Raw genomic sequence first — 12,819 nt, 5'->3', positions numbered from 1 at the left:
GTTGTGAATGCTATTAGAGGAGAAAATGGTGTTATGAAGATGAGACTATGATCAACAAATTATTTAGAGCCTTGTTGCCTATATATGCTATTAGAGTCTCTTCCATGCAAAAACAGAGGTGTTTTCTTGGTAGTAATCTAACCTTGGAAGGACTAATGGATAGACTCATTGCTTTTGAGCTTCCTAATTTTGATAATTTCAAAACTAAAAATGTTGAATCTGCTTTCAAAGCTAAATTGATAGTGAAAGAACCTAAAGAGAAGAAGAAAAAGGTCAAGCATGTTTCTAGTGATAGTGATATAGATGAAGATGATGTAGAAGATCTTGAAGCATTGCTGGTGAGGAGATTTCATAGAGGCAAAGGGAAATACAAAGGTAAGTTACCTATCATGTGTTTCAATTGTATTGAGGTTGGTCATATTGTTGAAAGGTGTCCAGAGAAGAACAACAATAGAAGTGGAGATAAATATATAGATAAAAGAGATGAGAACAAAAAAAGACTATAAAGACAAAGTAAAGAAGTCTTGTGAAACAAAAGATGGATCTAATGACCATGATGATGAAGTGTTGTATGTTTCTATGAAGGATGATTTTGATGAACATGACAAAATTGTATTAATATCCTATGTGAACAAAAGTGATAGATGGATCATTGACAATGGATGTTCACATCACATGATTGGAGATAAAAGTAAGTTCATTACCCTTGAGTATTACAATGGAAATATTGTTAGATTTGGAAATAATGCACCTTGTCTGATAAAAGGTAAAGAATCAATAAAACTGATAGAAAATATCATGTGTGATAATACTTACTATGTAGAAGGACTTAACTATAACTTTTTGAGTGTATCACAATTGAATAGTTTAGGTTGTAAAGTTGAATTTGATAACAACAAAGTAGAGATCTATGAAATTGATGGAAATTGATTGGGAATAGAGATCAAACTAGAGGTAATATATTTTATCTTGACATGAATAATGCTACTTGTCTTGTTGTAGAATTTTATGATGTGTGGCTATGGCACAAGAGGTTATGTCATGTTAACTTTGATAACTTAGTCACTATTATTAACATTAAAAGAGTCAGAGATTTTCCAAAATTGAAGAAACCTAATAATGTGATTTGAAAGCAATGTCAGTAAGGAAAGATGATAAAATCTAGCTTTAAAAGTAATATTCACTCCTCAAAAGAAATTATAGAATTATTTCATAGTGATTTGTGTGGACTAATTGATGTGCAAAGCTACAAAGGTGACAAGTATATTATCCTATTTGTTGATGATTATTCTAGGATGATGACTATTATGTGTTTGAAACAAAAATATGATGCTTTTCAAATGTTTAAGTGGTATCTGACAAGAGTTGAAAAGGAAATTGGTAAAAGCCTAAAATGTCTAAGATCTAAGAGTGGTGAAGGATTTACATCAAATGAGTTTGAGCTATTCTGTAATGATAGAGGAATCAAGATACATAATTTTGCACATAGGACTCCTCCACAAAATGATATTTCTTAAGGGAGGAACATATCTATAATGGATTGTGCTAGAACACTAATGATGGAGAAGAATGTTACTTTGAAATACTAGAGAGAATTTGTAATTACAATTGTCTATACCTTGAACTGAGTACAAGTCAAGAAAGGTACAAATTCCACACCTTTTGAACTATGGTATGGATACTCACCCAATGTAAAATATTTTAAAGTATTTGGAAGCAAGTGTTACATTCTTAAGGACATTGGGAATGATAAACTTGATGCTAAAAGTGAAGAAGGTATGTTCCTAGGCTATTCCACAAAAGGAAAGGCTTACAAGTGTTTAAATATTAACATTAACAAAGTTGTGGAAAGTGCAAATGTGAAGTTCGATGAATATACAGAGGTACATGAAGATTAACCTAAGAAGGAACCTAAAGAGTACAAAACCTTCATATACTACTATGAAGAAATGAATGTTGATGAAGTTTTGAACCAAGGTTTAAATCAACAACAACAAGTATGAGGAACTACTGAGTCACATACAATAGATGTCTAGTTGCATTCAAGAGCTGAGTTTTAGACAAAAGCTGAAGTATATTTTGATACCAAGATCAATGTAAATGAAAGGAATGTTAATTTACTTGATAGAGAAGTGCATAGTAACCTTGAAATTGACAAACCCATTGAAGAAAGAAGAGTAGAACCAAGGTTGTCAAAATATGTCACAAGACATCACCCTGCTAAACAAATTATTGGAGATAAAGAAGCTAGACCAATGAAAAGGAATAGGTTGAGAAGTGATAAATGTCTATTAAGCATGCGTGAGCCTAATTTAGTGAAGGATGTGTTAGCGAATGAAGATGTAAAGCCATGAAAGAAGAGATTGATTAGATTGAGAAGAACAAAAAATGGACTCTAGTACCCAATCCAGAGAATAAGAATGTGATTGGAACCAAGTGGGTGTACAGAAACAAACTAGATGAGAATGTTGAAGTCACAAGGAATAAGGCAAGATTAGTTTACAAGGGATATGTACAAAAGGGAATTAACTATGGAGAGACATTTCCTCAGTTGCAAGATTGGAATGAGTAATAAATTTTCTTGCTTACTTTGCATACAAAGGTTTCAAATTTTATCAAATGGATGTGAAGTTAGCATTTTTGAATGGTATACTGGAGGAGGAGGTTTACATTGAACAACCAAAAGGATTTGTTGCTCCAAACAATAAGAACATGGTATGTAGATTACACAAAGCTTCATATGGATCAAAGAAAGCCCCAAGAGCATGGTATGAAAGGCTTCATAATTATCTTGTGAAGATTGGATTTGAGAAGACTGATGATAAAAACAATCTACACTTGAAGATAGAAAGAGGTGAAGGGATTTTACTAGCTGAAATATTTGTTGATGATATCATATTTGGAGGACAAAATGCATTGTGCAAGACATTTACAAATGAAATGAAGATAGAATTTGAGATGTTTATGTTTGGATAGATAAATTTCTTTGTTGTTTTACAAATATATCAGATGAAATATGGTATTTACATCACTCAATCTAAGTATGTAAAGGAAATATTGAATTCTTTTTGTTATCAAGGATTCAAAATTTGTTAGTAATCCTATAGTGATAGGACACAAACTATCCAAAATAGATGATTCTGTTGAAGTAAATCAAACTTTGTATAGGTCTATAATTGGAAAATTGGAATATTGCATTAGATGTTGGGATTGTTGCAAGGTTTTCTACAAATCCTAAGGAGAATCATGTGATGGTTTCTAAATGGATCATGAGATACTTGAAAGGAACAAAAGACTATGGGCTATACTAAAAGATGAATGATAAGTTTGATTGGGATGGAAACATTGATGACAAAAAGAGTACAAGTGGTGGAGCATTTTTCTTATGAAAGAGATAGGTCACTTGGACTAGTAATAAACACAATTATATATCTCAATCTACTATTGAAGTTGAATATGTGGCTACTATAGTGAACTATACAAATGTGGTATGGATAAAACAACTACCCAAAGGACTAAAGGAAGAAATTACTGAACCTATGGTAGTTTATTGTCATAACACAAGTGGTATAAATATATCAAAGAACTTTGTGATATACATAATGACAAAGAACACTACAATCAAGTATTATTACTTGAGAGAGTTGGCTCAAGAAAAAGAAGTGAGAATGGACTATGTGAATACAAAAGAACTAATAATTAACATATTCACAAAACATATACCTAAGGATGCACATAATATCTAAGAATCCAAAGCTACTTAAGAGGCAAGAGTAGTACCCTACATTAGCTGAGTTAAATGTCATATCTTAGAATTTGGTACAGTGGATCTTACTTTGGGAGCTACCTAAAGTAATGAAGAAGCTGAATAAAAAGATTTATAGTCACATGCAAGTTGATAGAGGGAGAAATTAAATTTATTATATTTGCATAAAAAGATGACAAGTCTTTGGCATTGTTGTCAAAGAGGGAGATATAGGAAAGAGGGAGAAATTCCTAGTGAGAGAGATATAAGTTAGAGGGAGAAGATACATTGAGGGAGATTGACAAAGGTTACATTACCCTATATAGAGGAAGGAGACATATTGATAGAGGGAGAGATTTCAAATATATTAATTTTTCATATTGATATTGTTGTTGGTATTGGGTTGCCATCAATGCCAAAGAGAGAGATTGTTGAAAATAGATTGCTTGAAGTGAAGAACCTATCATGGAACAATGATTATTTTGTCAATGATTTCAAACCTACTATGTGCTAGTGAGATAATTGCTTTTTGGTCTAAATTCTATCATTTATTTGATTGATGAAGAGGATTTGAAAATATAGGATAACAAGAAAACCTAGAGAAAGTTTGAGTTTTTTAGTGTATAAAAGGAGCACTAAGACCAAGTAGGACATGGATGATATGATGTATTTTTAATCTACTTAAGGCTAAAGAAAATGGTCACTCTAGCTAAGTGAAGAAGAAGTGTTTTCATAATAAGTGTCTTCCAAGCCCGATTGAGTGAACAATGTAAGCCAAGTAAAATTGAGCAAGTGTCGAGTATCAGTAAAATTTAGTAAGTGCTAAGCATCAATAGAATTTAGTAAGTGTCAAGAATCAATAAAATTCAATAAATGTCAAGCATCAGTAAAATTCATTAAGTGTTGAGCACCAATAAAATTTAGTAAGTTTGAGCATCATGGAAATAATAGTGGTGACCAAGCTGAGAAGACATAGTTGATGTTGAGCAACTTAGTGTTGGTCGAGCATCAGAAGACTATTAATGCCAAGTGAATAATATAAATGCTGAGTGACACCAAAAAGTGTTAAATTGAAGATTTGATGAATTTAAGCTAATTGATTTGATTTCTTTAACAATGTGAAGTGTGTGGAAGACAAGTATAATGAGCTAGTGGCATAGAATTCAAGATAACCCATTTTGAAGAAAATTCAAAGAAGAATATAGAATAAGTTTCTAGAGGGACTCAAATGGAAAAGTGGGTAGATCTATTGAATCTTACTTAAACCTAAAATGGATGATTGTGGTTAAACAAAAAAAGACCTAAATTCTCTATTTATAAAGATAGCAGGCTAGAAGCAAAGGTTGTCATGTGTGAGAACCTAAGGAAGATAAGAAGTCTATGGTGTTGCTTGATATGGTGGTTGAATAGAAGAGACTATGATTTGCATACAAAGCAAGAAGGCTTAAGAGGATGAGTGATTGAAGGGTGAACAAGCTATTAGAGATGAAGAATATGAATACCAAATAGAATGGAGGGCTGAACCATAAACTTTTAATCTACAAGTGAGTTGTATTTTATTATCAAATCAAGTCCTATTGTTACTTTATAACAACTATATCAATTTGGATAAATCCTTTGGATTAAGGTTGACCTAGTAGTCATTTATAAATCCTTTAACTAAGTGACATTCTAATGGAATGTTATAAAGTCCTCTAACAAGGCTCACTCCTAATGGGGTGATTGAAATCCTTTAACCGAGTCACATTTAACAGTGTATATTATAACCTTTAATAGAGTTGGTATTTAACAGGGCATCACTTCAAAAGAGTGAAATTGGGTATGATGTTACTAGTAGTTTTTCCCAAATTGGGTTTACATGTAAAATACTTGTGTCAAATTTTGTGAATGAGTTTGTAGGATTTCATGTTTACATTACTACAAAGTTATTTTGACCTAGGATAGTGACCTACTAAGTTAAGGTATTGGATGATCTAATGGATGCATGCATGATACAATTTTATGGATATGAATTTGTTAAGAAATGAAAAAGTTTTATTTGTACATTTGGACCTTGGATAACTAATTCACCCCACCCCCCTCTTAGTTATTCTAAAGAAATCCAACATGAAGATGACACTAACACCCCTGCACCTAATCCTAATATACTAATTGAAGAGGAAATTCAAGGTTTGATGAAGGACTCAAGAAAACTTTGTAAAAAGACAATTTTTTTATAGATAGTTGAATATCCAAATCTTGAAGTTAGTAAGATTGATGATGTTATAGTCACATAAATTATAGAGTCTACAAGTATTGAGCAACTTGGTAAGGCACTAATTGTATATAATTTGTATGCAAATTTTGAACAAGGAAGAAAGTTTTTAAAAAGACTCATGCAGTAAGTTTGAAGAAGTTGAAGTAACACAAAAAGAGAAAGATGTTACTCAATCTCTTATTCAATTTCCAAGTACAAAGGCTATAGAACCAACACATGTGACACCTATGCAACAGGTGATTTCTACACCAGTACAATAGCAAAAGTTGAGATGAAGTGAAAAAGGGAAGATATTGTGACTGTCACTTCCAAGTGATACACCCTCTAGATCTCAAGATATGAATCATGAAGAAGAGGAAGATGATGAGTTAGTCAACCTTGATGAGGTAATTACATTGCCTAAATATGATTTGAATAATCTTACACTAGAACAATTGCATGAATCACAAATGTTGTTGAGTCATAAGGGGGAAAAAATAGTCAAAGGGAGAGTAGAAGAGAGTATAGGTACTTTATATTGTCAAATATATCTTTACTGATGCATTTGGAATTATAGATGTAAATAATCAACAAACAATTTTGGACCAACTAGTGTATATAGTTGACAAAATTCAAAAATATGATATAGAGACAAATGAGAAGTTATTGCAATGGTATAACAGAAAAATGGAGCATAAAGTATTACAGAAAGTCTCATAGGAACTTGTACAGAGACAAGATGAGCTTTCTACATCCATTACACAATTAGAAACAATTTTGAAGTACATCAATTTTTTATACTTGAAATTGTGTGATATAGATTTCTTTATAGCAAACACTACACACTCATTAGAGTTATTGCATGCAGACATGAGAGATAGTGTTCTCACATTGGGAAAGAATGCAAGTTCAAGCTTGTTCTCTTACAATGAACTAAGATTTAGTCAAACAAGGTTAACCAAGCTCACAACTAAAGATGTAGACATAAGACATAAGTTGACATTAATTCAACTTCAGCTATTTCCACATATAGAGACAATTCAAAAGGTAATCTTTGTTGGTAGAGATATTTTGAAGAAAGATACACATTTTTCACACATTGCAAGATTCGTTGATCTAGCTACTAAGATAAAATTCAATTTCAAATTTTGGAATAGGCATATGAGAGGTGGAACATAGGCTATGCCAATATTGTGGCAAGTTATCAACAATTCTTTGATAAATATTAGTTAACCCAAATAGCTCCAAGTTCCACTAGTGACAAAAACAAGGGGGATAATAAGGATAAGGATGCTAAGAATAATGGATAAGGATGATAAGGAAAGATAATTAGAATGAAATAACAAGAAAGGGGATGATAATAAATAAATAAGGAGATAAGACAATATGTATATCATAGATCAGATATATCAAATTGAACATAATCAAATTTTGGTCTCAAGGGGAGAATACATTTTTTGAATGAGATGATTTCATGGCAAAGTGTTTTCTCCATTAATGTCAAAGGGGGAGATTGTTGATCTCTAAGCCTAAGTTACTTATTAGTGTTCAAACACTTAGTCATTTACTAGGAAAGATTACAAGCTTAACACTGTGACTGAGTTATCTAGTGAAGGCTAAGCATATAATACTTATACTGAGAAGGATAGTAATTGTCAAGCATTCAATAGAGACCAAGAAGATATATGAGCTAAGAAATATAATGAATACTAAGCATATTAATCAGCTATCAAGATCCGCATAGATAGGTATATAGAGGCTGAGTAACAACATGAAGGTTTATGCATGACTGAGCATCAGATTACTCAACTATTGAGTAGTTTAGTTTTGATATGTTAGTTTGTACTACACAAACTCATATGTAAACCATTTTTGGATGAATTTATAGGGTATTTAACATTTGTAGATCTAGAACAGATGTTGATTATACATAATTGCATAAGGTAATGATCCCTAGGCATGTAATTCAACCAATCAGAAAATGGGAAATAAATGAAAAAGATGATGAAGTTTAAGTCATTGATCAAGATCTGGAATCTTCACAAAGTGTCTATTTAAGGAGGATTCTAACAATAGTATATTTAAGGAGGATTCTAACCCTAGAATCTATTGTTGTTAGATTTGTTATCAAGGAGAAGATATTCATAAGGAGTGAATGTGCATGTGAAGTAAAATGAGGTTTCATTGATAGATCAAAAAGAGAGAAATTGGAGAAGTGAAGGACTGAATAGAATCATCAGATTAGGAGAATCATATTAGAGTTATAGGAAAGAGGAGACCCAAGATCATTTTGTAGAGAAAACCAAGGGTCAAGTACTGAATTAGTTATTTTGTAATTGAGATAGGGTAAATCTATTAATAGAGTTGTCTTCATAGATCTATATAAACCTCCTAATAGAGTCCTTACTTAATTATGAGTGTAAAACCATTTAGCAAGGTGAGACCTAATAGTCTCTTAAGCTTTTAATAGGTCAAACCTTTCATAGGGAATATCATATTTTATGATCAAACATGGTAACATTAACTAGATAAATTTATTATTGTAATAATGAAGATTTGTGGGTTTCATCCCTACCCCAATTTTACCTTCATCTTGAAGTATTTTTGGGTAACCAAATCATTGTGTTATGTGTTGAAATTTTTATGGATGTGACGTGTTTCATTTATGTATCAACATTACATTTTTATTTATAAATCTATGTGATGATTTCGATATGAATTAATGGAATTGGTTTTGTATTCAAAATTTTAAGATCCTAATTCACCCTCCCCCTCTTAGTATTTTGTTTCCCATTTACTCATTCCAACAGGTGTCTCATCTTTTCTATATAACTTATGACTAGTTATTATTGCTATACTAATAGGATTACAACTTTCCAAGCCAAATATTTTCAACAAATCTTTCAAATACTTAGCTTGTGATATGAAAATTCCATCATTATTTTGTACAATCTACACCCAGAAAGAACTTGATCTCACCAATCATGCTCATCTCAAATTCATTCTTTATTTCCTTAGAAAACTTATCACTTACTTTGTCATTTCCTCTAAAAATTATATCATCAACAAAGATCACTATTATCAACAAACCATTCTTAAGTTCTTTCAAATACAAGTTACTATCTACCATACCTTTAGCAAATCCAAGTTTTTCCAAATACTTGTCCAACCTTGCATACTAGGTTCAAGGTTATTGCTTTAGATCATATAGAGATTTCTTCAATTTGCATACCATAGCTTTGTCTTTTGTCAAAGGAAATCCTTCAAGATGCTCAATGTCTAAACCTCTTCTTCAAGTGCTTCATTTAGAAAGGTTGATTTGACATCCATATGATGCACTTAGAACTTCTTATTTGTTGCATAAGGCAAAAATATTTTCACTACTTCCATTATGGCTATAGGGAAATATATTTCCACATAATTTATTCCTTCTTGTTGTAAATAGACTTTTCATACTAGTCTAGCTTTGTTTCTCACAAATTCATCTTGTTCATTCATCTTATTTCTGAATACCCATTTCATTCCTATAACATTCTTGTCTATAGGTCTAGAAACCAATTCCCATGTGTCATTCTTCACAATCTGATTTAGTTCTTCCTTCATTTATTGAATCCAATGATCATCTTTACGTGCCTCATCTATACACTTAGGTTCAACTTGAGAAATCATACACAATTACGCATTTACTTTATTTCTTTTCATTGCTCCTTTATCTTTGCTTCCAATTATTTGTTCTATAGGGTGATTCTTTATCAGTTTCTTGTTAGGTGTAGGAGTTTCTATCTCAAATCTTATCTCTTCCCTTGGTTCTAATCTCTATTCACCTCTTTTCTCAATAATTTGCATTGTTCTACAAGTCATTGTTAATCTCCAAGAAAATTTTTGCATTCTCTCTAACAAATCTAGGATCTTCTTCTTCTTCTTCATTGGAGTTATAATCCATTATCCTCTCTTTAACTCCAAACTTTTCATCAATTTTTACATTTTCACACTCAAAAATTATCTTAGTTCTATGATTTTTAATGAATAACCAAGGAACATACCTTCATCACTTCTTGAATCAAACTTACCAACATCATCATCTCTATTTATGTTGTACCTACTTCCAATTTTTTTGAAATACTTTACTAAAAGTATATTACCAAACCACAATTCATAAGGATTCTTATTTGTAACTTTATTGATATGTACTCTATTTATGGTGTATATTATTGTATTGGCTACTTCTCTCCAGAAAGTCTTGGATACATCATTTTCAAACATCATTTCTCTTGTTACCTCTGATACTAATCTATTTCTCCTTTCTTCTATCTCATCCTGCTTAGGGGTCTTGGGCGATGATATTTGTCTCTTAATTCCATTCTCTTCACAAAACATGTTAAAATCTCTAGAAGTAAATTCTCTACCTCTATTTGATCTCAAACATTTAATCTTTTCACTAGATTTATTCTCAACTCTATTCTTGACTATCTTGAACTTTTCAAAAGCTTGAAATTTCTCTTTAAGAAATACTATTGACATCATTCTAGTGAAATCATCAACAAAAATCATACGGTACCTTTCTACATATAATTCTCTTGTCCTAGTAGGGCCACTTAAATATGTATGAATAATCTATAGCTTCTCTATAGTAGGGAACTTCTCACAGGGAAATGATTCCTTCTTTTGCTTAGCCATGATATACTCTTTACAAATGACATTAGTAGACTTCATGATCTTAGGAAAATATATGACTATAAATATACTACTAACCTTCACAATATTATAAAAAATTACATGATAAAATCTTCTATGCCATAACTAACTATTATCCACTTTTGTAACCAAACATGTCATCTAATTAGGATTTAATTGAAACACATTCAATCGGTTTACCATCCTTATCTTTTATAATACAAGTCTTCTCTATGAATTGCAACTGATAATCTATATCCACCATTGTCCAACAATCAACAAGTTATGATTTAAACCATCAATAGAGTAAACATCATGAGTTATAGTATTTCTATCAAGAGTAATAGATCCTATTCTTGTGATGTGACATATTGCATTGTTACCAACTCTAACAATATCTCCACCATGATTTCTGAATTTAAAATTTTTGTTCATATCTCCACTATTGCTTGTTAAAAGATGATCCCTATTAGGAGTCTATGAAATACATTCAATACATATCAATCCCTATTCAAAGACTTTGAATCCCTATTAGGAGATTCCAACCCTATTAGGAGTTGTGGAATGCACATGGACCCAATGTCCAAAAAACTTTAGGGGCAAGACCAATTAACTTACTATCCAAATAATCTTTATATTATTCCTTGTAGAATAATAGAAATGAACTATACTTGTACTTTCTCTTCCTCTGTCCTATCAATTGGACCACTCTACTTTTTCTGATCTCGATACCATATCACCAATTTCACATCCAATAATCCTTTGGATCACTTACATGCATTTAGAAAACTCTCTGCTCTTATTTGTACTTCTTCACATCCAATACATATCTCAAATAAGGAAAGCATCTTTCCTTTATACCATGTCCTTAAAACAATTCCTTGAGTTAGCATTGAGGCTTTCCCAATTAATTATAATAAGACCACATTAAGATAATTAATTATTTCAAAATCACATAACATTTTTGGCTCATAGTCTTTACAACTTCTCACATGTGCAACTCTAAAATTTTCACACTCGCCGACATCACCATTAGACTATTTTATGTCATTGTATAAATGCTCATATCATGATTCTATCTCTATTAGGAGATTTAGTCCAATCATCAAAAACTGCTTATCATTTACTCTGCCTTTGTACTGATCTCTATAAATCATGTATATCTTATGCATATCTTTGACTTACTCAATACACACTTGAACTTTTCATCAAGACACAATATAGAACATGTTCTTTATCATGCATCACCTGAACATCAAACCTTTGTCTATATGATGTATGTATACTACTCTACTATTCTTCATAGAAACAACACTATATTGTCATTGATGACAAACACAGTCATGAATGAAACATGTCAATCATGCCACATGCTCACTAATTCTTAGGATAATCCCCCAAAGGAATGCCATCATCATCCATGCTAATATGAAACCCCAAGATTATATTGATGACTTCTATGTCACTAGGCAAATGAAGGAAAGTACCTCTCACAATGGCATAGGCTATAACCATACACAAATTTCAAGGATTATAACCATACACATATCTCAAAATATGACACTATAGAAATAATTAATCAAAATTGGCAAGATGGAATAGAAGAGGTTGGCATCCATAACTATGTCTAGAGTTAGAGCATTGAATGACCTCTGCATTCAATTGATGTTCTGCTTCAAGAGATGCTCTATAATGTTATATAATAGAGAAAAATGGTTTCTATCAACTATAACCAAGTGGTGTGGATCAAGTAGATATTGGAAGGAATTTAGGGAAAAAAAGATTGAAAAAATAGTTATCTACTCTAATATAACAAGTTATGTCAACATATCTAAGAACCTAAACATGCAATTTAAGACAAAGCACATTGTAATTAAGTATCATTTCTAATAGAATAGGTACAAGAAAAATATGTATATTTGGAATATGTTCCAAATAAGGAACAAGTAGAAGATATCTTCACAAATCTATTACCTAAGGATATATTTGAGTATCTAAGAGGTAGGTTAGAGGTCACACACGTACTTGAGTCAAACTAGAAGAGATGTTGGGGCACAAGTCAGTAAAGTGCTTATGTGGTGAATTTAAAAAATACGTAGTGTTGAAATGAGTACGTATAGAAAATAAATTCTAATTGAATTTTCTCCTTCTATTGATGAGGAGT

Source organism: Cupressus sempervirens, chromosome 11 (genome assembly GCF_028749045.1).
Source record: "Cupressus sempervirens isolate cs-2001-9-10 chromosome 11, ASM2874904v1, whole genome shotgun sequence".
Classification (NCBI taxonomy): Eukaryota; Viridiplantae; Streptophyta; class Pinopsida; order Cupressales; family Cupressaceae; genus Cupressus; species Cupressus sempervirens.
The sequence above is the reverse complement of the archived record's forward strand: the minus strand, read 5'-3'. Positions refer to the sequence as shown.